General features: G+C 44.2%; 1 long non-coding RNA gene across 1 annotated transcript; it reads left to right on the top strand.

Annotated features, from left to right (window-relative positions):
- Window positions 1-70: 70 nt before the first annotated feature.
- LOC144805781 (uncharacterized) lies at window positions 71-27,955 on the top strand. Its single transcript, XR_013605596.1, has 3 exons — window positions 71-169; window positions 12,358-12,476; window positions 27,663-27,955. It is a non-coding gene; the product is annotated as an uncharacterized LOC144805781 (long non-coding RNA).

Below are 27,955 nucleotides of genomic sequence, written 5' to 3'. Positions count from 1 at the left end.
AACCAGAGCCCCGCTGCAGCTCCGGCGGGGACAGCTGCCACCCTGGGACCAGGAGCTGAGAGGCCCAAACCAGAGCCCTGCTGCAGCTCCGGCGGGGACAGCTGCCACCCTGGGGCCAGGAGGTTAAGAATGATCCTGTCCAGAGAGCAGCCGTGGGCATCTGTTACAGGTATATTACACGTTCTTTGTCTAATGACATCATCATCAGAATTGAGTTATCTTCTGTCTTCATAAGTGGCCCTGCTAGTGCTTTAAAAGAGTAACTGCTTCTGCAGCCATCAAGAATGTGAACACATTTTGGGTCTGTAAAGGAAATGAATCTTGGTGAAAGCTTCTGCCAAAAGCGTTCTTACTTTGCACTGGAGGCAATGGGTTATGACAAGGGCCGGTTACAAGAAGAAGTTATGAAAACGGAAAATGCAAGAAAAAAACTATTGAGCTATCTTTAATGATTTAGAAAGTGTCAAACATAAACCACTGACATTTTACTCATAAATACCCTGAAAGCCTATAAATGTCACACATGGGCAAACTGAAAACCTGCCCACTCTGCCCAAACCATCCAGACACCAGAGCACCCACCCCTAACTTAAACAACTTACTAAAACTACAGAAAATGAGTTAACTGGCTGCTGAGATCCAGTTTCTATGTGCAGGGAGAGACACAGCAGAGTAATCACAGGGCTCCCCCTCACGCAATTAAATAACATCCTGTTACTTCCTAAAGTGGCAACTGCTCCCACCAACTGCCATCACCTGTCAACCTGGTGTGGTCAATACCAATTTTGCATAATCTGCATGGTGGGGGTGAGATTATGTCTCGTTAGTGCCCTTACATTTCTGGTGCTTTTAAGCAATTTTAAGATACAATTAGAGCTTTTCGTATGCTGTTACAGCCCCTAGCGTGAAAGGTGGGGGAGAAGTCAATTGGAGGTTCAACTAATTCATTCGCGTACCCCAGTCCTAGGGTAAAGAACTTTTCATTTAGAACGATCCCAGCACTGGAGTGTGCGAAATGTGTTAGAGGTCTCCCACCCTCATCTACAATACCACAATTTGGATTATTATGTTCTTTACATAAAGTAATATTAAAATCGCCATCCCATATCAATTTAAAAGGCAAAGAGGAACATTTATTCCGGTGCTCATCTAAAACAGAGGTTATCCTATTTAGGACTTTCACAAAATCAGGTGGTGACAGATTGTTATAGAAATTTACCAGAAAATATGTATGCCCTTGATTCACTGAGAGTTTAAGTATCTGATAGTTCTCTTCAGTTTTTATTTCTACAATTTCCTTAAATGGGAGGGTATTAGATACATATACTGATAATCCTCCCTTGGGTCTACCAAAAAGGGAAGGACGTGCACTTGAGTGATACAATCTGTACCCCTGAAGATGGATAGCAGTTACTGACCATGTTTCCTGGCAGCATACTATATTATGATTTCTAATTATTTCTAGCCAGCTGAGTTGGTCGACTTTAGGACGCAGGCCTGCTATGTTCCAGATTATGATAGAAAGGGTCAAACTACTAGATAATAGTACGTTGGGAGGAAGATACGGTTGTTTGGAATGGATTTGAGTCCCCGCAGTTTGACCTTGAGACAACAGAGAGGGATCTTGTATTAGGTTCCAAGGCCCTTCAGTCAAGATACTATTTTCCAGGGCCTTGTTTGGAAGATCGCTGGAGGGAGAAAAGCTGCCACAGTAGTCCTCAGATAAGGAGACCTTTTGGGGTACGGTCAGCTTGTCTAGGGGGCGTAAATTAAAATTATCCAAAGAAGTTGGGGTGGTTGTTAGTCATTCTATATCATCTATTCCTGACAGAATGTTAAATCGATTCTGGGTGGGGATCAGAAAGGGTCTTGTAGTCAGTTGATGATTAAAACTGCATTCCTGAGTAGGAAAATTATTCCATAGTGAGGGATAATGATTACCTGGGGGCTTGAAGTGATCATTCTGATATTGGAATGAAGGTCTATAGTGATCGATCTGATGTAAGGGTAAGGACCTAAAGCAGGCATCCTGGTGTTGGGATAGAGGTCTGAGGTGATCATCTCGATGATTAAATTGAGGCCTAAAGCGATCAACCTCACATTGGAATAAGGGTCTAATGTAATCATCCTGATGATAGACCAGCGGCCTGGGATTAATAGCAGGGGTTATCAGATTTCTGGGATTAAAGTAAGTCAAATCACGGGCTGTGATTTCATTACTGCCATTGGGAGGAAACCAATCTAAGATATTTCTGACTGCCCTTATATCTCTAAAATGTATTATAATGATGTCTCCCGTAATATTCTTTATACTAGGACCCAGCCAGGGAAGGCGCCTGACGTATAGAATTTCACCATTCACGTTAGGAGGAAGCGGTCGGTTCTTCCTGAGCCAAAATATGACTTTATTTTTTAACTGGTTTTGGTTTTCATTCTTACCATCTTTACCATCCTCCAAAACCGGGACTCCAGTAAGGACCACCAAAAGTGGAGCTGCTTCCGGAGGCAGGTCCACGTTGTGCCTCTTAGGAAAGGATGGCCTCACAGAATCTTCATGGCCGGTAGGTTTTTGAAGATTTCCAGGGGGATTAGGTTTTCCACCCACCTGAGCCACTTCATCACTATTTTTCGCCTTTAGCCGTGATGTTTTGGAGGGCGTTGGTTTTGGGGTTTTGGGGTTAATTTGGTTTATAGTTTTAGCCACCATTTGATCAATAACGTTTGGGGGTGGTACGGTAATTGTGGACACTAGTGGGGGCACTGGAACACCCTTAATTCCTTCTTTGATTTCATCGATTGCCTGTTCTAAGTTCCCCAGCTGTTGGGCTATTTTTTGTAGTCTCTCTACTAAAGGCAATGTGAGAGATCTGACCAGTTTTTCAATGCTTCCCATTAAATCAATACCGGATGGATCTAGTAATGGGAAGGGTGATTCAATAGCTGGTGCGGGTAATGTAATTGCATTAGGTGAGGAGCTCATAGATTTGGCAAAATCAATGAGACTGATTTTGTTTCTCTGTGATCTACTACCCACCTTTCTCCTTCTTTTCGGGGGAGGACCTTGTGGTCGTGGGGTTTTTGAAGGTTTATTACGTTTTTTAGCAGTCTCTACCAATGGTAACGTTATATCTACCACGGCTTCTGCCTCTCGCGTCATGCTACCTGAAGAGACAGAGAGATTTATGAGCATGTCATTATTTAGATCAGGAGGAGGGGTTATGTAATGGAATGCTATCTCCAAGCGATGTATCAGGACCCTCACTTTCGCAATACATACTGGGAAGCGGAGACATGGCTAGCTGTAGCGGGCCCAGAGATGAACGTTTGTTCTTAATTAGCTCAACGGAGCGACGTCTCTTGGCCCGTCGTTCAGTGAGTGCGATGTAAAGTTAAGGCTCGACCCGATTGCATTAACGCTGTGACCGTCCTGCCTAGATCGGAAGCGGTCGCTCCCCACACTGCTCCCTGCTGCTAGAAGTGGTATCGTAGCGCTTCTGCCTGACTAATTCATTGCCTTAGTCGAATTGCGCACTGCCAGCTCTGCTCACTATAATTATTGATTGTGCCTCATGATATTGTGATCGTAGCGCTATAGTGATAGACTGCTCGGCATTAACTGCTAAATTGTGCACTGCTCGCTTTGCCTGCTAGAACTATTTGTACCTGATTGTACCGGCGCCACTGGCCATTTATTTATTAGCGATTCCAGGTTGTGCCCCAATCTTGTCCTGTATCGCTTTTGGGCTTGCTGCCATTTTGTTTGTTGTTGTTGGTCCTCCCAGCCCGGCTCTCCACCCCACTCCCGCCTCCCAGCTGCTCCTCCCTCCCACTAAAGTTAAGGCTCGACCCGATTTCATAAACGCTGTGACCGTCCTGCCTAGATCAGAAGCGGTCGCTCCCCACACTGCTCCCTGCTGCTAGAAGTGGTATCGTAGCGCTTCTGCCTGACTAATTCATTGCCTTAGTCGAATTGCGCACTGCCAGCTCTGCTCACTATAATTATTGATTGTGCCTCATGATATTGTGATCGTAGCGCTATAGTGATAGACTGCTCGGCATTAACTGCTAAATTGTGCACTGCTCGCTTTGCCTGCTAGAACTATTTGTACCTGATTGTACCGGCGCCACTGGCCATTTATTTATTAGCGATTCCAGGTTGTGCCCCAATCTCGTCCTGTATCGCTTTTGGGCTTGCTGCCATTTTGTTTGTTGTTGTTGGTCCTCCCAGCCCGGCTCTCCACCCCACTCCCGCCTCCCAGCTGCTCCTCCCTCCCACTAAAGTTAAGGCTCGACCCGATTGCATTAACGCTGTGACCGTCCTGCATAGATCAGAAGCGGTCGCTCTCCACGCTGCTCCCTGCTGCTAGAAGTGGTATCGTAGCGCTTCTGACTGACTAATTCATTGCCTTAGTCAAATTGCGCACTGCCCGCTCTGCTCACTATAATTATTGATTGTGCCTCATGATATTGTGATCGTAGCGCTATAGTGATAGACTGCTCGGCATTAACTGCTAAATTGTGCACTGCTCGCTTTGCCTGCTAGAACTATTTGTACCTGATTGTACCGGTGCCACTGGCCATTTATTTATTAGCGATTCCAGGTTGTGCCCCAATCTCGTCCTGTATCGCTTTTGGGCTTGCTGCCATTTTGTTTGTTGTTGTTGGTCCTCCCAGCCCGGCTCTCCACCCCACTCCCGCCTCCCAGCTGCTCCTCCCTCGCCCCTCCCCCCTCCACAATGCACATATGACAGATACTTTCGCGCGCAGCGTTCACGCGCAGCGGTCGCGCCCCATGCGTGCCGAAGGTGCGCCAAAGGTAAGCCCGTCTGCGCCTGTCCGCGCCCGGACCATGCCCAGCGCCAGACCCCCTGGTCCCCACAAAATCCATTCCGCCGCATCACATACGACGCCGCAACCCTCTCAGCCCTTAACCCCGGCCGCACACCTCCATGCTACCAAGCTGCCCCAGGACACACCCACGGACCCTTCACCTGCCTCTCCTGCAAATTCGACTGCTCCAGAACCCACACCAAATCCACAAACTGCAAACTGAGCTCCAACACCAACCACCTAAACTGCATCCTGCTCAACACCCGCTCGGTCCACAGATACTCCATCGAACTCTGGAACCTAATCGACACCACATCTCCAGACGTTGCCTTCCTCACAGAAACCTGAATGAACGCCTCATCAGCGTCCGACATCGCCATAGCCATCCCGGACGGCTACAAGATCATCCGAAAGGACCGCATCAACCAAACAGGAGGAGGCATCGCCATCGTCCATAAAAACACCATCCGCATCACGACCAATTCCGACGACTTCCTTGCTACCGCCGAACACTTTCACTTCCAGATCCACACCGACCCCAAGACCACCCTCAGAGGCACCCTCATCTACAGACCACCAGGACCCCGCACACAATTCAGCGAAGACATCACTGACTTCATCAGCCCACATGCCCTCCCCTCCGAGAACTACATCCTACTGGGAGACCTCAACTTCCACCTGGAAAAGAAAAACGACAGCAGCACCACCACCCTTCTGGACAACCGGGCCAATCTCGGACTCAAACAACTTGTTGACACCCCCACCCACCTTTGCCGGACACACGCTCGACCCTATCTTCACCTCCAGCAAACACATCTCCTTCCATCACACCACAGCTCTCCATTGGACGGACCACAGCTGCGTTCACTTCAACTACAAAAAGACCACGACCCACAACCCCCCACAACCTATCCCCCGAAGAAACTGGAACAAAATTACCACCGACCAACTCTTCACATCGCTTCACCAAAACCCTCCTGCCAAATCATCGGACCCAAACGAAGCTGCCACCAACATCACACAATGGATCACCCACAGCGCCGACGAACTAGCACCCTTGAAATACCATCAAATCAAGCAAGGTAGCAAAAAAGCCCCATGGTTCAACAACGACATTAAGAAATCCAAGAAGCTCTGTCGTACCCTCGAGAAAGCCTGGAGAAAAAATCCAACCACTGACAACCTGGCCTCCTTCAAGAACGCCACCCGCAAACACCACCAACTCATCTGATCCACCAAGAAATCAGCATTCAAGGCTCGACTTGACAACAACGCCAAAACAGCAAGGAACTATTCAACATCGTCAAAGAATTTACCAACCCCACAGCCGGCACCAACTACATCACTCCCTCCCAAGACCTCTGCGACTCTCTAACCTCATTCTTCCACAACAAAATCGCCGACATACATACCAGCTTCAAAAACCAGTCCGAAGACCAGCCCACTTCACCCACCCCCGAACCAACACCGCACTCTAACAACCTTTACGCCTGGAACCCAATCACCACCGAAGACACCATCCGCCTGATGAACTCCATCCACTCAGGATCGCCAACCGACTGATATCCCCACCACATTTTCAACAAAGCAGACTCGATCATCGCACCCCATCTCCGCGATGTCATCAACTGTTCCTTCAACTCCGCTACCTTCCCGGAAAGCTGGAAACATGCCAAACTCAGCGCCCTTCTGAAGAAACCCACAGCAGACCCCACTGAACTCAAGAACTACCGCCCCATCTCGCTCCTCCCATTCCCTGCCAAAGTCATTGAGAAAGCCGTCAACAGCCAACTCGCCGCCTTCCTCGAATCCAACAAATCCCTCGACCCCTCACAGTCCGGCTTCCGAGCCAGACACAGCACCGAAACCGCCCTCATCGCAGCAACAGACGACATTCGAACACTTCTGGACAATGGAGAAACAGCTGCCCTCATCCTACTTGACCTCTCCGCAGCCTTCGACACAGTCTGTCATAGCACCCTCATACAACGCCTCAGCAACGTCGGAATACAAGGAAACGCATTGGACTGGATCATCTCGTTCCTCGCCAGAAGAACGCAGAGAGTCCGCCTCCCCCCTTTTAGATCAGAGGCCACCGAAGTCATCTGCGGCGTACCACAAGGATCATCACTCAGTCCCACCCTCTTCAACGTATACAGGAGTCCCCTCGCATCCATCGCGCGCCAACACAACCTCAACATCATCTCCTACGCAGACGACACCCAGCTGATCCTCTCTCTCACCAAAGACCCAAACACCGCCAAAACCAACCTACATGAAGGAATGAAAGAAGTAGCCGAGTGGATGAAGTACAGCCGTCTAAAACTAAACTCGGAAAAAACAGAAGTCCTCATCTTAGGCTCATCGCCCTCTGCCTGGGATGACTCTTGGTGGCCACCAGCCCTGGGTACCGCACCCAAACCTACGAATCACGCACGTAACCTGGGCTTCATCCTGGACTCCTCCCTCTCGATGACCAGACAAGCCAATGCAGTTTCGTCATCCTGCTTTAACATCCTACGCATGCTCAAAAAAGTCTTCCGTTGGATCCCCACAGAAACAAGAAAGACACCCACGCACTGCTCACCAACCAACTGGATTACGGAAACACCCTTTACGCCGGAACCATAACCAAACTACAGAAAAAACTTCAACGCATCCAAAACGCCTCAGCCAGACTCATATTGGACATCCCTCGTCAAGCTCACATTTCCGGTCACCTGAAAGATCTCCACTGGCTCCCCGTCAACAAGAGAATAACGTTCCGTCTCCTCACCCACGCACACAAAGCCCTCTACGACCTAGGACCCGAATGCCTCAACACGCGACTGTCCTTCTACACCCCCACCCGCCAACTACGATCAGCCAACCAAGCCCTCGCCGCAATTCCGCGCATCCACAGATCCACCATGGGGGGAAGATCCTTCTCCTACTTAGCGGCCAAGACCTGGAATTCTCTCCCCACCCACCTCCGCCTTACTCAGAACCACCTCTCCTTCAGAAAGCAACTAAAAACTTGGATATTCGATAAGTAAAAACACCCGCCCCCAAGCGCCTTGAGACCCTCTGGGTGAGTAGTGCGCTATATAAATTTCTGAACTTGAACTTGAACTTGAACTCGATGTCCCTATCATTTCCTGTAGCAGCCCTGATGAAATAATTTTCTAATGTCCCTTGTTTTTCTCCTCCACCCACTGAGGATGTTACTATGGGGGCAGGTGAGGTCATTATGCCAACTTAATGCTGTGGATACCTAGCCAAAACACACTTAAGCTATAATATAATCGCAGACCAAGCTGTAAACACACATTACACAATACTCAGTTAGTCAAATATACCATGTAAAAGCGTAGATGGATCTGGTTACTGGAAACAAGTACGCATTCTAACAGTCAGTCAATCTTCGCCGTGGATAGCACATCAAAGGGGGGGGCCCAGCCCGGCCTCCTCCGGCCTGTGAGGGCCTAAGAGGGCCCGCCCTTTGCCCTGGCTTAGCCCGGCTTGCCCGCCCGCGTCCCGCGTGCGCGAGGCTCTGGACAATGAAATCAGATTAGGAGGTGTGGGCAGGAAGAGGACCAGCTGCAGCAGATTGAGCCACGCACTGTTTGCTGGTCCTCGCAGTCCCGCAGGGGTCCGGGGTGAGTCTCTTTGCAGCAATGTCTCCTCTCTCGAGCGGCTCCCGCGGAGCGGGGGCCGCGAGAAGTGGGCTGGAGACCAGGGGGCAAGACGAACGAGCACAGCACTCCCACAAGTCAGAGGCAGCGAAATCCCTCAGCGCATTGGACAGAGCAATCCGCCGAAGTGAGGTCTGCACAGCACTTTAGTTGATCCGGGAGGTGTGGGCAGGAAGAGGACCAGCTGCGGCAGATTGAGCCACGCACTGCCCACTGGTCCTCGCAGTCCCGCAGGGGTCCGGGGTGAGTTTCTTTGCAGCAATGTCTCCTCTCTCGAGCGGCGCCCGCGAGAAGTGGGCTGGAGACCAGGGGGCAAGACGAACGAGCACATCACTCCCACAAGTCAGAGGCAGAGATATCCCTCAGCTCGTTGGACAGAGCAATCCGCCGAAGTGAGGTCTGCACGGCGCTTTAGTTGATCCGGGAGGTGTGGGCGGGAAGTGGACCAGCTGCGGCAGATTGAGCCACGCACCGCCCGCTGGTCCTCGCAGTCCCGCAGGGGTCCGGGGTGAGTCTCTTTGCAGCAATGTCTCCTCTCTCGAGCAGCGCCCGCGGAGCTGGGGCCGCGAGAAGTGGGCTGGAGACCAGGGGGCAAGACGAACGAGCACAGCACTCCCACAAGTCAGAGGCAGCGATATCCCCCAGCGCGTTGGACAGAGCAATCCGCCGAAGTGAGGTCTGCACGGCGCTTTAGTTGATCCGGGAGGTGTGGGCGGGAAGAGGACCAGCTGCGGCAGATTGAGCCACGCACTGCCCGCTGGTCCTCGCAGTCCCGCAGGGGTCCGGGGTGAGTCTCTTTGCAGCAATGTCTCCTCTCTCGAGCGGCGCCCGCGGAGCGGGGGCCGCGAGAAGTGGGCTGGAGACCAGGGGGCAAGACGAACGATCACAGCACTCCCACAAGTCAGAGGCAGCGATATCCCTCAGGGCGTTGGACAGAGCAATATGGTCGTTTAGTTGTACATAATGTTTTTTGGTCATATCTAAGGTAACAAAAATGCTTCTGATGCTTCTTTTTTATAACTTTTCAGGATGCTGCAAACTTCTTTAAGCTGTGCTGTACAGACATAGGTAAAGTCAATATCTAAAATAACAATAATAATAATAAAACCATTTATAAAGCGCATGGTTACACTCAAGACAGTGTGTCCCCGCGCTGTGGATACATTCCATTCTAAAAACAAGCCCACCAAAAGAACAATTAAACTGGACAGCTAAGCGCCATCTCCTAACTTCTGGGGAAGAGATGTGTTTTTAGCCTCAGGCGAAACCTCCTTTCGGAGGGTTCCATACGCAATTCTAAGGGGAGTTTGTTCCAGTGAGTGGCCGCCAGATAGCAAAATGAACGGCCTCCCATTCTTGCTTTAAAGATACGGGGCACTGAGAACACCATGCTCCCCAAGGACCTCAGATTACGTTTGGGGCGATGGATAGCTAGAAGCTTTTTTAGGTAGGGTGGTCCTTTCCCTTGGGCAATTTGATGGGCGAAGCACATAGCTTTGAAAAGGATGCGCTCTTTGATGGGCAGCCAGTGTAACTTTGCAAGAGCGTGCTTCCCAGAGCAGAATATCTCTGGCTAAACACTTATAAGTTCACAAAGGCAAGACCTATTGCATTGCAAATGCTTGTTAGTAGTGCTCCACAGATAAAATTGCAGCGCATTTTCGCCAATCATTGTAGATTTGCATACTTTAATAGTAGGCGCGGCTCTGAGTATGGTTATGAGACCCAATTATTTTGTTCTACTTGGTAAGCCGAGACCATACTTGTTGAATATTCACCCAATATGAGTGGTGATATCCGAATTGCTGGTCTGCCTGAAGTTATGATGCTGCCGACAGTAGCGTGTCTGCTAAAAGCAATGCCGTGACTGGTGGAACTATAAAGCCAAATAAGAGAAAGTTATCTTCCAACACCATAGTCTTCGTGACTGAGACCAGTAACACTAAAGACTCTGAGGCTCACAGCAGTAATTTCTCCTTTCAGAGCGTTATTGCTGCAGATGGAGTGAAGCTTAGAAGTAAGCACATTACTAAGGTACCAACAAAGTTTAATATTGTTCATTTGTATTAACTGTTTCTTTTTTGCAGCATTTGGAAATGCATTTTATAGTTTTGTTGCTTTTTGTTTAGTTTTTTCTTGTAGGCTGTTACCTTTGGTTTAAAGGGAATGATGTTGTAGTGTGTGACCTTAATGCTGCAGTTTGCATTTCATTACCATCATTTGCTTATCCTGGAGAATCTCCAGGGTGTAGGAGGTTTGTTGTTCCAGAGTTCTTTCTTCAGCTTCTGGGCAGTTGTCGCTCTGTGGCGATCTGTGGTCCTGTTTCTCTGCTCTTCTTGTAGCAGCTCCTATCAGAGCTTCATTCTCCCGCCAACGATAATAAGATGCCAGGCATCACCCAGCGCACAACACAGCCTATGTTGGGCTAAGTCCATCTGCTCGGTATAGTTAGAGCGAGGATAAAGTTCTCCGGACCCATCAGGCTGTGACTGTAACCTAAGGGCTTAAGATGAAATGAAGAGCTTACCTCCTTCCTGAGTGGCTCCAGACTGCTGTGTGCAGACCCGATAGCTGGCAGCACCCTGAAGTATGTTTGTAAAAATCAGATTATGTTGGAAGTAACCTGCAATATAGTGGCAGGCAGCACCCTGCCATAGAATAGGATTTCTCATAGTATTTTATTTCCTGACACATTTATGGAGATAGTCTTTTAACAGGCAGAAGAACAACACTGACCACACATTTTCCTGGCACTGTCTTTAAAATGACGTAACCATTAGGAATGGCATTTCTTTCTGCTGGAATAATAACACAAGTTATCTTGTACTCTGCTATGATGTTGCACCACAGATCTTTGGCTGCAATGCCTTACATGTTTCATTCAAACGTGCTTTCTACAGGGCACATGCATGATTTGCTGCTGTAGAGGTACAATGCTCCTGTGTACTGTGGCAGACTCAGAAATATTGAAAAACTAATGATTTCTCTTTCAGCACTTCATGTAAAGCCTTTCATTTTTTGACTCGTACATTTGGCAGAAACATAACTTAGTACCATTAAAACAGTTGTGATGGGGAACATTCATGTGGGGTTAGGACTGGCTCGACCAGAGTGCTTGCTGACTTGGAGGAGTATGGAGTTGGTCCGGTCCGGTGTCGAACCAAGCCAGCGATGCTTTGCTGCAGGCTCGTTTGCCCTGATAGCTGGTCAACAGTTTGAGGAGGAGGAGGTGAAGAGCTGGCTAAGTGTGCCATGAGGCTGACATTTCAGTACATCCCTGAGAAGTGAGCTTTGAGTCGATGTAGTACAATTCACCCTCTCCAAAGCCTCAAGAATTCCTGGGTGTGAAGGGCGACTGATTCTGATTGGGTGCTTGATAGTTTTCCAGAAACTCATGTTCTTGGTTGTTCATGTTTGTCAGTAGTTAATTAAACACGTCCAGGGGTTTTATCTCTTCAGTTGGCACAAGCTGCAATAAAAGTTTCTTTGTCGCTGCAAAAAAATATGAATGGCCGACAGCCTCTATAGATCAAATAATGGAAGGGCTGGAGAACTGTCATTCATCTCACTGCTAAGCAGAGCAGTGTCATGCTTCACCCTCACTCAGGCCTCTGATTTTCACCAACATCGCTTAGAACACTGGGACTTTAGAGCCTATCCTTTTAATGAGAAAAACAAAACTACAAGTCCTATAAGCAATATTGGCGGAAGGTGTCATGCATGACCTGGGGCAACATCTGATTCAGCACATCCAGTTCCATTTTTTAAGTATTTGAGACAATATTGATTTATAACCTTTGTTTTTTATGGTCATGAGTCACCTGAATACTAAAAACGTGTCTTTTATTTTCAGTATCAATTAAGTAATGGTCACCAGCTTGGAAGCTCTGTTAAATCTTCAGTATTTGTCATTGATCTCCATGTGTGGCTGGTTTGGGTCTGCCCCTGCATCATTCCCGATAACTCGCACAGGTAAGGAGCTTGTAGCAGCAACATGATAACCCCATTGTCGTCAGTAAGAAGTGGTCTCTGAGGCAGGTATCCGATAATTTTTGTGAAACAAGCAAGCGCCAATATCTGCTATGTACATTTGTTGAAATAAAACACAATCAAATCACAGTATACTGTTGTGGTGATCTGCACTGTCAGCCATTCCACGTGATGTCATACTTAATAGTTCTATGTGCTGATGATTCCTCCCCAGTGTTCCCTGTTTGGCAGTTGCAGCTGCTGTGTCTTTCCCTCTGGCTGGACGGCTCTCTTCTCCTGAATAAATCCTGGATGTTAACCTCCTGCTTCAGCGTCATCTTTACACTGGCGACGGAGGATGGGCAGCTGATTCTCAGCTGTCACTTCAACTCTATTTTTCAAAGCGCTGTAAAATCCAAGACACCACTTCAACCAACTTCATTTCACACAGCGCTGTGAAATTCTGGATATCTTACTTTCTACTCTGCCTCGTGTGAGTACATTTACATATTACTTTTACCCCTGCACTCGAGAGCCGTCGCAGCCACAAGAATCTTTTAATTGACCTTATCTGATAAAAGCGTTCCCACGCGCTAACAAACTGTGAGCCCTGCCTCGTACATTCAGATATATTTCCTGCCTATACTCGGCTTCACAGTCCCTACAGACTTTCAAGAATCTTCCGTTTTTTTTAATGAGATTCTACCTTCGCCTCTGCCTCCCCAGCGCCGCGTGTGCTTCTTGAGCGTTACCAGCTTGTGCGTGCTTCCTCGACACAACACAGCTTGTCAGCTTGTTCCTTCTCCTCTGAACTGCGCCACAGAATGATGACGTGACAGAATTCTCACTGTCAAACGTCATCTGTCTCACGCGCGCCAACCACGCCAGTCACCTTAACAACGAGCTCAACACGCTAGACCAATTGGCGTCCTCTTCCTGGTTACAACGTCACAGAGGCTTTACCTTCGGCGTAGGATTCTTGTTGCTGCAAACCACAGCTGTAGCACGTCATAAAAGCTCCAAATCTTCGTTTTTTCTACAGTGCACAGCCAATTTATCACCGCTGATGCACACAGCTGTTGAACTGATACTTTCCAATAATAAATAACAAACCTGCTTAAATACAAACTATGTTTTCGCGCTGATGCGCACAGCCAATACTTACACATACAACATAAGCATTATTACAAAACTGTGTTTTTGCGCTGATGCGCACAACCAATACTAATACTTTGTTACCGACGCTGACGTGCACAGCATTTGCACGCTGAAGTGCACAACATTTGCACGCTGACGTGCACAGCATTTGCACACTTAAGTGCACAACATTTACAAGCCAAAGTGTACAGTGTTTACTCGTTAACGTGTGCATCATTTATTCACATCAAAATATTTGGTGTTGTTTTTAACACATTTTCTTTATTTACAAAATTTGAGTCTGCATATTTACAACAATTTTTTTACTTTTGCATATTTACAACAGCTTTTCTTTACTTTTATTTTATTCGCATATACTTCTTTACAAAAAGTAAAAATTGAAAATATCACAATGCAAAGTGTTACTCCTCGAGCTCCATTTCTTCAGACTCCTGGAGATCCTCCCCTTGAGTGGAAACTTTGGTTACGATCTTTCATGGCCTATCTGGGTGCAATTGATGGACTCAGATTTCGTGCAGAAAGAAAAAAAAATTTGATGTACTACCATCTCGGTGTAGAGGGCCAGAACGTTTTCGATCATCTACCTCCTTATGTTCCACCTACTGGTGAGACTCCAGATGAATTCGACACAGCCATTGCCAAATTAGACAAGTACTTTGTCAAAACCAAGAACATGGTCGTACATCGTTACAAATTCTTCACCAGAGTTCAAAAACCTGAAGAGAGTATTGACACTTTCGTTACTGCCTTAAAAATACTTGCTTCCAAATGCAAATTTGACAACTTCACTTCTCAACTTATCAGAGATCAGCTTATTGCTCGTTGTTCTTGTAAACAAATTCAAGGGAAACTATTATCCTGCAAAGATCCTTCTTTAGATAAGGCTATTGATATAGCCAAGAGTATAGAGACATCCTTAGAAGATTCCAAACAATTAGAAATTTCTCTTTCTAATACTTCTATTTCTAGTACAGCATCCGCACCTATTAAGACTCCCAATTTTATTCCTCGTGACTCACGTGGTTATTTTAGAAGAATGGGAAACACTAGTACCAGAAGACCTTTCATGCCCAGCAGACAATTCAGCCAAAATACTTTTTGTTTTAGATGTGGTTCTTCTTACCATGTGTCTAACTTTAAGAATTGTCCAGCTGCCAACCAACAATGCACTCAATGTGGTAAACATGGTCATTTTTCAAGAGTTTGCATGAGAGGTAGAAGAGGTGGTGTACGTTGTGTCTTGAACGAATATGATTCTTCTTCTGATTCAAACACTCTTGAACAGTCAACTGAATGTCCTGAAGGTGATGTTACCACTCAAGAGTATGTGGTTGTTGTGAAAGATAATGATGATGTTAGTCGCACCTTTCATGTTCCTGATCCAGAAGTTGACACTACCATTGAAAAGCATCATGTTCAACTACTGGTAGACACTGGTGCTCGCATCACTATTATTTCCCACGACAAAAATTCTCATTTTTGGCATGATAAATGTCTACTTCCTCCAGATGTTCTCACAATAGCTTTTGAAGGGAGCAGAATTAATCTTTTAGGCTATTTCTGGGCTGAAATTTCTATATTTGGCAAATCTATCAAAGGGAAAGTTTATGTTGCCAAACGTGGCATTAATGTTCTAGGCCTTATACATCAAGCAGAATTTGGTGTCACCATTAAACCTGGTTTACCCAACCCTGTTTTTATAGAAGGATGCAATTTTCCCTGTTCTAGATCTTCATCTTCTGTCCCGGTGTGCAATATTGAAGATAGAGAAGAACATAGGAGGGAGGGAAGGAGGTTAAACCAAACTAGGTCGGCCTCCAAACAGTATTAGAAATACAAAAACCTCCTCTAAAGAGGTCGGAGACCTAGTTGGTGTGTATGGTTACTGCCAATTATGTCAGTGTGTACCAAGAAATTAAGAAAGAAAAATTTCTTTCTATAGTCCCCTCACTCACCGGGGTTTCCCCACGGTGACATGCTTCATCATTGGGGCTTCCTAATTTCTCTACAAAAAAGGGGCGTGCTGCGACAAAACGGACTACGCAGGAGCACTTTTTACGTGAAAGGCTATGTGTGGTGTAAGGTGTAGTGAGTTGACGGGGGTTGACACTGCTATCTGGCCTTGAACTAGGGCTAGATCAGTGTTCTATGGTCAACATGTTTCAAGCTCCCCAAGCTTTTCATCAGGACCATACAGGGTCCAGCCCTGTATTTTCCACTCCTATATCCCAATATTAGGGTTTTTAAAAAAAAATATAGTGATCATACTAAACGCTGTAATTATTTAAACATGCGTTTTGCATACATACGATTTGTATCCTACTCGTATTTCTGAAAAAGAGAATGACACTGATTAGTGGCAAACATACCCCCTCAAAGGAGTAGGGGTTCACACATGCAGCTCACTTCGTCTAGGGCAATGGTGTGCCTTGGGCACCATAATGGTGCGTGCAGGCTTTCCAAACTTGTGAAGATTAAAAAGGTTCTGTGAAAAGGTGGTAACGTGATTGGCACACAACCCTGTATGGTCCTGATGAAAAGCTTGGGGAGCTTGAAACATGTTGACCATAGAACACTGATCTAGCCCTAGTTCAAGGCCAGATAGCAGTGTCAACCCCCGTTTTTAATATACCAGACTAGGAGCAAAATAAATTGTTGAGGCCCACTAGCACGGTATTTTTAAACCCACACCCACTCCACCATCACTACACCTTACACCACACATAGCCTTTCACGTAAAAAGTGCTCCTGCGTAGTCCGTTTTGTCGCAGCACGCCCCTTTTTCGTAGAGAAATTGGGAAGCCCCAATGATGAAGCATGTCACCGTGGGGAAACCCCGGTGAGTGAGGGGACTATAGAAATAAATTTTTCTTTCTTAATTTCTTGGTACACACTGACATAATTGGCAGTAACCATACACACCAACTAGGTCTCCGACCTCTTTAGAGGAGGTTTTTGTATTTCCAATATTGAAGATAACAAGTTGTTAGAGCACAAATATAAAAAAGTCTTCGAAGATCGTCTTGGTAAAATCACCGATTTTCAACATTTTATCAAAGTTAAAGATGGCATATCCCCAGTCAAGCACAAACTTAGAAACGTTCCACTTAGTATCAGAGAAGATTTATCCAAACGCCTAATGTCATTATGCGAACAAGGAATTATTGAAAAAGTAGAATCCACATTATGGCTTTCTCCCATTGTTCTTGCTAGAAAAAGGTCTGGTGACCTTCGCATGTGTGTGGATTTGCGCAGTCTTAATGGAGCTATCTGGGTTGATGGTTTTCCCCTTCCTCGCATTGAGGATTTGATAGCAAAGGTTGGTTCATCCACTTGGTTTTCCAAACTCGATTTGAAAGCAGCATACCACCAAATTGAGTTACATCCCCACTCACGCCATCTCACTGCCTTTGTAACACCAGATGGTGTATTCCAATTTCGACGCCTTCCTTTTGGATTGGCTTCTGCCGCCGCTGTTTTTCAGCGTATCATGTCTGAAATGTTTAAGGAACTCTCTAATGTTGTCGTCTTTCAAGACGATATTCTCATGTTCACCCAAACTGAGAATGAACATGATAAAGTCATTGACCAAGTTTTTAACATTCTAGAACAAAGAGGTGTAACTCTACAAAAGAGCAAGTGTGTTTTCAAAACCAGAGAAGTAGAGTATCTTGGTCATAGCATCTCTGAATGTGGCATCAAGCCCAGATCAGGTCTGATCAAAAGCATCATTGAAGCTCCTGCTCCCTCCAATAAGGAACAACTTTTGTCCTTTCTTGGTCTCTGTGAGTTCTACTCTAAATTCATGCGAGACTATGCCAAGACTACCGAATGCTTTAGACTCCTACTTAAAAAGGGTGCCACTTTCAACTGGTCTGACGAGTGTGAAAAAGGTTTTCAGCTTATTAAAAAACATATTACCAATGCTCCTGCTCTGCAACCTTTTAATGGTAACAGGGAAACTGTCGTTACTGTTGATGCTTGTGAATACGGCCTAGGAGCTGTTCTCTCTCAACTACATTATGGTAAAGAATTCACTGTAGGGTTTGCTTCCAGGACTCTCCGTCCTGTTGAAAGAAAATACTCAGTAATAGAGAAGGAACTTCTCGCTTGTGTTTGGAGTGTTGAAAAGTTTAAATCTTATTTGTGGGGTAGACCCTTCATCCTTCAAACTGACCATCGACCTCTTGTCGATATTTTATCAGGCAGAAATGTCAATCGCACTACAGCACGATTGGCTAGACTTTCCACTAAATTGTTAGAGTTTAACTTTAAAACTATTTACATACCTGGTGGGAAAAACAAACGAGCAGACTGTTTGTCCAGGTTGCCTATACATGAACCTGATGAAAGTGATTGGGAAACTGAAATAGAGGAATGTTTTGTAGCCAACATTTCTCAGAATTTCATTTCCTTCGCTGAGGATGATTGGATCAAAGCTGTTGAAAATGATACCGTTCTCAAGGATGTAATTTTATTCATTAAAAAGGGGTGGCCTAAAGAAAAATCTCTATCTCACGAACTTCAAATTTATTGGAAGATTAACCCAGAACTTTCTTTGGAAAATGGCAAAATTGTTAGGGGTGACAAGTTCATTCCTCCTGCTATCTATCGTGAGAAAATTATTGCTGATGCACATTCTGGGCATCTAGGAGCCACCATCACCAAGAGAAATGTCAGATCGAACTTTTGGTGGCCAAAAATGGACAATCAAATTGTAGAAGCTATCAAACTGTGTACACGCTGCAATACCAGTGACAAAGTTCTTGTCTTAGAAGGAGTTTGTGACTCTATCGTTCCTCCACCCATTAGAGCTTGGCAAAAAATTGGTCTAGACTTTCTGGGTCCATTTCATGTGCTTCCCAATACTTCCAAATATTTTCTAGTTCTTGTTGATCATCTTTCTAGGTGGGTTGAAGTTGAACCCATTAATGTGCCCAATTCTAAAAGTGTCATTGATTGTCTAAGCATAATATTCTTGAGGGAGGGTTGTCCGGAAGAAATCCTCACAGATAACGGAGTGCAATTTATTTCAAAAGAAATGGGGGTTTTTCTAAACAATTGCTGTATTAAACATACCAGGACCCCATTGTATCATCCCCAGAGTAATGGCAAAGCCGAGAGATTTAATAGAGTTATTGTTGAGTGTGTGCAAGCTGCTTTCAGGTCAAATAATTGTATTTTTCAAGCTGTGAAAGATCTTATTTGGTCTTATCGGATTTCTCCCCATGTTGCCACAGGTTTCTCTCCCTTTGAGTTAATGAGAGGGAGAAAAGCTTGTTCTCGAGCTTTCCCATTTTGGATGGTTAAAAGTCTTCACCGGGGCTGTGATTTGGAAAAAGCCTTGGAATGTGCTAACAAAAAATCTTCCAGTTTACTACCCAACAATGTGGATTTAAGCAAAAAGTCCTCTCAAAGTATTCGTGCTGGTGATTGGGTCAGGATTAAAAATCCTGTTACAGTTAAGAAAGGTTTCTCAAAATTTCTTGATTCGCAACAAGTTGTAGAGGTTCGCAAGAATGCGGTCAAATTGTCTAATGGCAACTGGTGGAGCACTTCTCGTGTAGCCAGAGATCCTTCTCGTGTAACTGTTTTTCCGTCTGATGTCAATTCCAATGATGATTTAATGAAAAGTTCTGATGTGAATGGTAACAGTGGTCCTAGGAAAAGTTTAAAACCAACTGTTAGGCCTAGCAAATATCGTGATTTCATTTGAATTGTTTTATTACAATTGTTCTGTGTTTTCTGATTGTTTTTTTTTGCTTTAATAAAAGGGGGGAGGTGTGTGGTGATCTGCACTGTCAGCCATTCCACGTGATGTCATACTTAATAGTTCTATGTGCTGATGATTCCTCCCCAGTGTTCCCTGTTTGGCAGTTGCAGCTGCTGTGTCTTTCCCTCTGGCTGGACGGCTCTCTTCTCCTGAATAAATCCTGGATGTTAACCTCCTGCTTCAGCGTCATCTTTACAACTGTTCCGGAGGTTCAGTCCCAGAGTCATTATCTGTAACTGAATGCAGACACCCTAGGAAGCATGTGCTTTTAAGACAAGTTGCGTTCACTCACCTGCAGGTGACATGCTTCATCATTGGGCTATACTCCTCACCAGGCAGGCGCTACAATGCCTTGCGGGCACCACAAGAGGGCATTTTGTCGGACATCTTTTATAAAGTATGCCGGATGAGCATAGTAGGACAGAGGATGTTGTGTCATAAGATGTGAGATTGGTGAAAGTCTGAATATAAGATCAGCTATCGACCAGTTGCCGCAATATAGTTAATGTGATCATACTAGTCCATGTTAAGATTAAAAATAATGGCAGAGAAATTGAGGAACTAATGGCACCTATCACTGTGTGAATGTGTCGATCACCTATGGACCTGCTGGTAAGCTGGAGTCTATACTTCAGGTCAACATTTTTCATGCCTTGTGGAGCAATCTGTTGGCATTTCATCAGGACCAAATATGGGAAAATGGGTAAATGTGACCTAATCTTCTCCACCGCGTGAGGAGCTCTGTAACTCAAAGCCCTGCACTGTGCATAGGTGATTAGGTGCCTATTAACATCTTACTACCACAGGTGAGCACTGTTTAACAGAGTGCACTAGATAAGTAACCCTCCTAAAATTCAGGACAAACTGACTTATCCAATAGCGAGGACACCGTATCAGAAGGCAACTGGTTTGAAAAGCACATGCTTCCTAGGGCGTTCAGTTAGAGATTATTTCTGTGGGACTGAACCTCTAGTACAGCATACTGTGAGTTGAATTATAAGAAGAATGTGTATACTGGACTGTCATTTTCCTCGTCATCTTTTATGATATGTAAAATAAAACACAACACACTTGGAGGCCAACAAATCTATCGTACATTTAATGCAAAAATAGCAAAAGGCCAAGCAAACAATTGTCTTTGCAATGGACGAGAGCATCCACCCTAAAGCAAGTTGGAGTATATAATGCTAATGCTACACAAAGTATTTTTATACACTTTTCTCCTAATACAAGTCAATGAAACATGAACACGTGATAGAAACAGTTACTGAAATGAAACTAATGAGTAGGAGGCAGGATCTTCTCTCGAGAGGAATGTGAGGAGTCCGTAAGGTGCAGATAAAAGATACACAGGCAAGCTGCAGAATTCACTGTTTCTGAAAATAACACTTCTGTTTGTCAATATTCAATTTACTACAAGATACAGGGAAGTGTGCAGTTGGACATCACTAAATAAAATGGTTCTGGGCCCTAATAGAATCATATAACTTTGCAGGCATATTAAGGCAAACAGACACATCAAATTAATATAAGAATATTGTAATTTGGTAATGTAATATATCAATGCAGGTTGTGGCATTGATGTGTATGATGTGTAAACAATTATCGGTATTGAAGAAACCAGTATATCCAGTTATGTTTTCTCAATTCCTTCTTCCCAGTGGCCACCACTGCTGCTATCCAGCTGTGTTCAGCAGTGCCTCCTGTGACCTGGAATCCTGTATTTAATCAATAGCAAATGTTGTCAATGCTTCTAGCCAACCCCGGTCACTGGTGCCACTCGCACCCCACCATCCTTGGGACTGTTATTCTTTTAGCTAGCTCCAGTCAGTAGTGGCCCCTTGGACCTGTATGTAAGCCTACTAGCCAGCTCCTGTTAGTACTGGCCCCTGGGACCTGTTATCATTCTAGCCAACTTGAGTCTTTAGTAGCACCTTGGGACTAGTGATCATACTAACCAGCTTCAGTCAGTATTGGCTCCCTGAGACCTATTATCCTGCTAAGTAACTCCAGTCAGTAGTGACCCCTGTACCTTAAATCCTGCAAATATTCAAAACCAGAGGTCAACTCTACTGCCAACCAGTTTCAGTCAATATTGACATGTTTGTTACACTGCTTGTAATAAATAACAGAGGCCAGCGTTGTTGCTAGCCAGCTCCAGTCACCAGTGCCCGTCACATATTATCCTCAATAGGATCAATGCCCAACACCTGTGCAGCTGCTAATCTGCTCTAGTCAGTAGTGACCTCCCAGACCTGTTATTCTGCATATAATCAGCAAGGCTTCGGCCCTAATAGCACTCACCCCACATCCTTATGGTATATTAGCAATGTAATTTATTTACATCATACGGTAGGTACTGCACTATATCACACAATCCCAAAAACAAAGAAAATCAAAATTTGCCAAACCATTCAGCACTCCACCTTGTCAAAAATGACCAAATCACACCAAGCACTATAGCCTGCACATCACATGGCACACTCAGCCACAACATGACAAGATACCACGGCAGGGATTTGGGGCCATTAATCCTCAGGCATGTATGCTGTAGATGCACATGCTTTGCATAATCCTGCCATCTTGCGTTGGGTCCGGATGTTTGCAAGTTGTTTCATTATTACCCCTAGATTTATATTTCATCACAAAAATTACCTGCATCACTCCTTCTTTTTGATCTGGGTTATTTAATTTAATTTGTTGCAGGCTATTTTCACCTTGAGCATGCTCAATTAACCTTCCATTATGATTACTAACAGTTTGAGACAATGATTGTCGATGTTTATGTAACTGCTTCGTTTCGGTTCCCAGATCTTGTGGCAATTTAATATGCTTCCAGGTTTTTAACAAAATCTCTATTCGTTTCATCCCCTCTGATACTCTCCCTCTTTGCTCTATTTGTTTCCAATTGTGATGGCTTATTTCCACTTGCAGCATTTCTAAGGACTGAATTTTCCCATTCTCTATCATTTTTGTACTAGCAGCTTGATTGTTTAGGCAATTATTTTTCATAACTGCTTGTACCTCCGATAGATCCTTATTAAATAGAGGGTAAAAGGGTTTTGTTGGAGACATTTGTTTACCCTCACCTTCACAATATGATATTTGGTCATGATTGTTTCCAGTGTTCAATCTCACTATACCTGATGCATTTGTATTTTTTATACTTTTAGAAGCTTTATTTCTTGCTTTCCGTTGTTTTTTCCTCTATCTTTTTGATAGATGATCCCTCATATCCATTGTTGATGAAAATCAACATTGGATATGGCAAAATTACTTATGGAATTGACCATAAGTAATTTTGCCATTGTATTTCAACATCTCTATCGTAAGACCATAGCATATTCATGTTATAATCACCGGTAATAATAATCTCAGGTTGAATGTCATTGTCCAGTTGCTGCAATATCATAATTATCAAATTGGTCGCCATTGTTCTTCGTAATTATATACGTTGATTACTACAAGAGATTTAATTATATTTTGTTCTTTGTATCATATTTTGACAATTAGATAATCCTTTTGATTTGGGACGTCCATTTCACTTTCCATTTTTAGCTCAGTTGATATAAAAATAGCCAAACCCCCACAAGGTCTGCCATAGTTACTTGTTCTCTTAGCTAATGAGTAATAACACTATACCCTTCCAATCTAAAAGGAACTAAAGCCCAAGTCTCTTGTAAACAAATGATTTGAAAACAGCACAAAGTAGCTAGTTGGTTATTCTGAATCTTTGCTTGAACCCCATTTATATTCCACGAACATAATCTGAGCCTTTCATTCATAATTGTTGGCCCCCTTAAAGGAACTTCAGATTGTAGATGTCAATCCTGCCTGACATTATGGAGGGCTGCTGTTAGCCAACCTAATTTGACAGTGTCAAATAATAGGTCTCCTATTTTTTCCTCTAATGATTTTAAAAGATGCCCGTTGGTCATACCTATGTTTTTTTTTAATATTGAGTATTTCTTATTATTCTCGGTTCTCATTTGGTTATGATTTTTTAATTTTGTTGAAACAAAAGGACGTTGCAGGGGAGTTGTTATTTTTATTCCCAAGTCCTGAAAGCGATTATGTTCTTGCATAATAAGGCTGTGTGGCAGTAGAAGATGTCCAAATTACTAATATCGATTCGTGATTATTCTTGATTGTGAGGAATTCAATTGATTCTATGTCGGTACATTTAATTTCCTTTAATGAGGGTACTGCATTACACAATTTTAATATGTTCCCACGAGTCAAGATATCATTATTACCCCTAGATTTATATTCCATCGCAAAAATTACCTGCACCACTCCTTTTTGATCTGGGTTATTTAATTTAATTGTTTCCAGGCTATTTTCACCTTGAGCATGCTCAATTAACCTTCCATTATGATTACTAACAGTTTGAGACCATGATTGTCGATGTTTATGTAACTGCTTTGTTTCGGTTCCCAGATCTTGTGGTAATTTAATATCCTTCCAGGTTTTTAACAAATCTCTATTCGTTTCATCCCCTCTGATACTCTCACTCTTTGCTCTATTTGTTTCCAATTGTGATGGCTTATTCTCCACCTGTTTATTACATTCCTCCACTTGCAGCTTTTCTATGGACTGAATGTTCCCATTCTCTCTCATTTTTATACTATCAGCTTGCTTGTTTAAGCATTTATTTTTCATAACTGCTTGTACCTCCGATAGATCCTTATTAAATAGAGGGTAGAAGGGTTTTGTTGGAGACATTTGTTTACCCTTACCTTCACAATATGATGTTTAGTCATGGTTGTTTCTAGTGTTCAATCTCACTATATCTGATGCATTAGTTTTTAAAAATACTTTTAGAAGCTTTATTTCTTGCTTTCTGTTGTTTTTTCCTCTGTCTTTTTGATAAATGAACTTCCGGAGCTGCGTCTGTCATTGTTGATTGTGTCGAGCATAGGTTTATCACTTCTTGATCTTTTGTTTTATCATCTATTTCTTCTTTAACAACAACTTGTTTTTACATTTTATTGTATCTTTAGAGGGGCAGTCGGTCTTGATGGGTTGAATTCCTGCATCAGGAAAATTCCCTTTTACATCGTCAATTATTGTTTTTAAAATATCCGGAATGGTATCCAGTTTAATTAGTGGGGCACAACTACACTCTGCATACGTAGATATTGGCTGAGATTGTGCCCTTACTATTAGATTATTTTGTGGTGTTATCTTCTGCTCAGTTCCGGCAACAGAGGATGCCGTAGTGCTCAAGAGATCTATTTGGACCTCCTTTTTGTTGGACTGATATGTTAAAGCTTCCAGAGTTAATTGCGAGGTTTTGAAGAATAAATCCCATATTGCTCCCGCGTTCCCACTTCCTGGTACCTAAGTACCTAGGCAATGGTGTTGCCCATTTATGAATGGTAGGTCCTTATACTCCTCTTTTAGCGGTCCTTGAAAATCATGTTCCTCGTCATGAAAGAATTGTGGACTACTATTCAAACCGTCTTTTTGATACGGAGTACTCCAACGCTGCAGAGTTTCTGGGTTGCTGGTGTATTCATCCTTATTAATTTGAGATCCTTTATTTTGATTACATTTCGGCTGGTGCTGTTTTTGAACTGAATTTATTTTAGACAGAGTAAGATCCGATTTCAGTGGGGTATTGGCTTCCCTTATGATTGTCACCCCACTATTTAGTTCATTTGCAGCTTCTTGGTCTGATTGATTTATTTGGCCCAAATTAGATGGTTCCCCTATACCGTTAGCTTTTCTGATTTTTACTTGCACTTCTATTGGCATTGGCTGCCTAAGTTGGTAGTAATTGCTGAGTATCTCCCAATGTTAGATTTGTGCATTTATTTATTATGGAACTTGTAGAGCGCGCGGCTACCCCCAAAGGGGGTGTCCCGGCGCTGAGACTGTAAGCTAGAAAGGGAGTTGAACCTATGACAATGAAAATATCCAACTTTTGAGACGGCTACGAAAGAGTGTTTCAGAGGAAGCAAATCTGAGATCTAAGGGGAGGCTATTCCATAATTTAGCCGTCATAACTGCAAAGGCTCTGCCGCCCATTCTGGAGCGACGGAACCGAGGGACAACAATGAGGCGCAGATTGTTGGACCGCAAAGATCGGACTGAGTGGGATAATACTAATCTCTTGCGTAAGTAGTCCGGTCCTATCCCATTGAGGGCCCGAAATGCATTTTGGGTCCTTTTGTTGTGAACGACCAGTAAGTGGAATAGTTAACATCTCTATGTCCGTTATTTGACCCCAATGGTTGACTTGGTCCTTAGTTCAATTTGACATTCGTTCGACTTCAGCTTTAGGCTCAGGGTGGCCTGGTTAACTTACTCCTTGCTTAGGGGATATAATATTTGTTCTACTCAGTGGTTTAATTGGAGTTTGAAGATCACATGAGTTAGTTAGCAATGTTAGCATAGCATCAGTTGGATCTTTCATAAAATCAAACTTTGACAGCGACTTTCCCAGTTTCTCAAATGTATGGACCTTAGATGATTTAAAGGACTATATGTCACCTGCCTGTTTTATTTTAAACGTAACAAATATTGGTGTTTGTTGTATTTTTCTTTTCCTTTTGATAGGAGGGAAAGGTGGCTGCTCCTTTCCTGAGCTCATAATACACCCTCTAAGGTGAAGAAGTCTTGCTCCTTTCAGAGAATCAAACGGGCCAGTGACAAGACCATAGGACAAAAACACCACCAAACACCTCCAGGGGAAAACACCCAAAAAGCACACCTCCGTACAGAATCTGCCGGTACTGCTGGTTACTTAATTAATTAATTAATTAACCGATTGATTAACATCCGGGCACCGGGTAGGGCTGTAGTCTAGGCATGCGGAGTAATTCAGGGGCCGAGGGGTGCTTCAAGAGGGTCTAAGTCTATTGTTACTTTCCTCTTTCCATAATTTCTCAGATTTTGTATTACAGACTTATTACAGACTTCAATGGCTCAGCGACTTAGGGACCGATCAATCTTAGCTACTCGCCACACGCCACACACCTCTTGCCACTTGTCACTCACCACTCACTGTTCATTGCTTGTTCGTTGCTATTCATCGCTGACAAGAGTACAAGGTAGAATGCTGGCAATCGTTCAGGAGCAAGAGCGGGATCCAGAGCCAGTCCCACTACAGACGGCAGATGTAGGCACTTCCCTCCACTCCTCGGCTCAGCTCTGTCTGCTCTGCTCAATTCTTAGTAAATACGTAAAATCAGGCGGCAGGCCAAGGCTCCTCTGTGCTCCTCTGTTCTCCTCTGTGCCCTGCTACAGCCGCCGCACCAGCAGCACCGCAGGCAAAGGCTCCTTTGACCTCTGCAGCGGCCGCGGTGCCGGCAGCGGCCGTTCCTGCCCCCACAGCAGATCCGTAGAACTTAAAGCGCCCGTATAACAGGACGCAGATGAAGCGGAAGAAACCTTCGGGAGCGGGAACGGGTCATAAAACAAACGCGGGCAGTCGTCCCAGGCTCCGCTCCGCTTGCTCGTCAACTCCTCCTCAGCTCGGCCCCTCAGCTCTACTCTGTACGCTTTGCACTCAATGGCGAATCACAGGCCGATAATGACTGTGAACACCAACAGAGGGAAGAATTGTGTGTTTACCCCAGTTAGTAAAAAAACACAGCATAAGTCTTGGCTGCTTCTGCTGCACCCAGAGTCTTATGCGTCTTTGCAGTCTAATTTTTCTGTCTGGAAAAAAATTGTGTCCTGGTTTTCTGCACCCAGTAAATCCAGGTGCAGAAAAACCTAACAACTGATAATCAGGTGGAATAAAATGAACACATGAAAGTACGCCTTCATTTCATTGCCCTTGATTCATACTCTGGACCATATTTGAGGGATTGGTCTAGGCATAGTCCTCGCAGCACACAATAGATTTACTCAAGTCAGGATGCCAGATACAAGTAGGTGGTAACTCGGGGCAGGGGAATACACCTGTTGTCCGTGGGGGAGTCATTCCCGTCCCAGAAATCTGCATTACAAATTAATTAATAGTATATATTTTTATATTATCTGTTTGGTACCAGTCCATATGACTTTAATATCTGCCTTTGGGATTCTATGTTACAACTCCATAGGGTACATGTATCCTTTGTGAGCTTAATAAAATGTTGAAAATTCTACAAATCCTCCCTCCTACATCCAAGTACTCTCATGCTACCATTCTACGCTCTGTCTGGAAAAACAGCTCAACATATTCCAAATTCTGCATTAATTTGGCTAGTAAATTATATTTTTGGAAATGTACATGTATTAACTATTTCATTTTAATACTATAGGTGATTGAAATTACGGACGAAGAAAGCAAGATTTAGCAAGGAAGGATTATTTTGAAAAACTGAAGAACATCCAGCATTCTACGTTTAAACAATTTCCAAAAATCTAGGTTTGGCGAGGAAAGTACTATACCTGTAAGTGAAGTCTCTAATTTTGCATTTCATTAACCCAGAGCAAAACCATATCTGTGCACACAGCATCAGAAATAATGTAGAAAGACCACTTCAGCATCCTCATCTGAAATAGTATCAGAAAGACAAATTGCCTCATCATGACAGAAAAACATTCATCTAAA

The sequence above is a fragment of the Lissotriton helveticus genome (genome assembly GCF_964261635.1).
Source record: "Lissotriton helveticus chromosome 1_1 unlocalized genomic scaffold, aLisHel1.1 SUPER_1_unloc_24, whole genome shotgun sequence".
NCBI lineage: Eukaryota > Metazoa > Chordata > Amphibia > Caudata > Salamandridae > Lissotriton > Lissotriton helveticus.
Note: the sequence above shows the minus strand (reverse complement) of the source record. Positions and strands in the feature narration are given on the sequence as shown.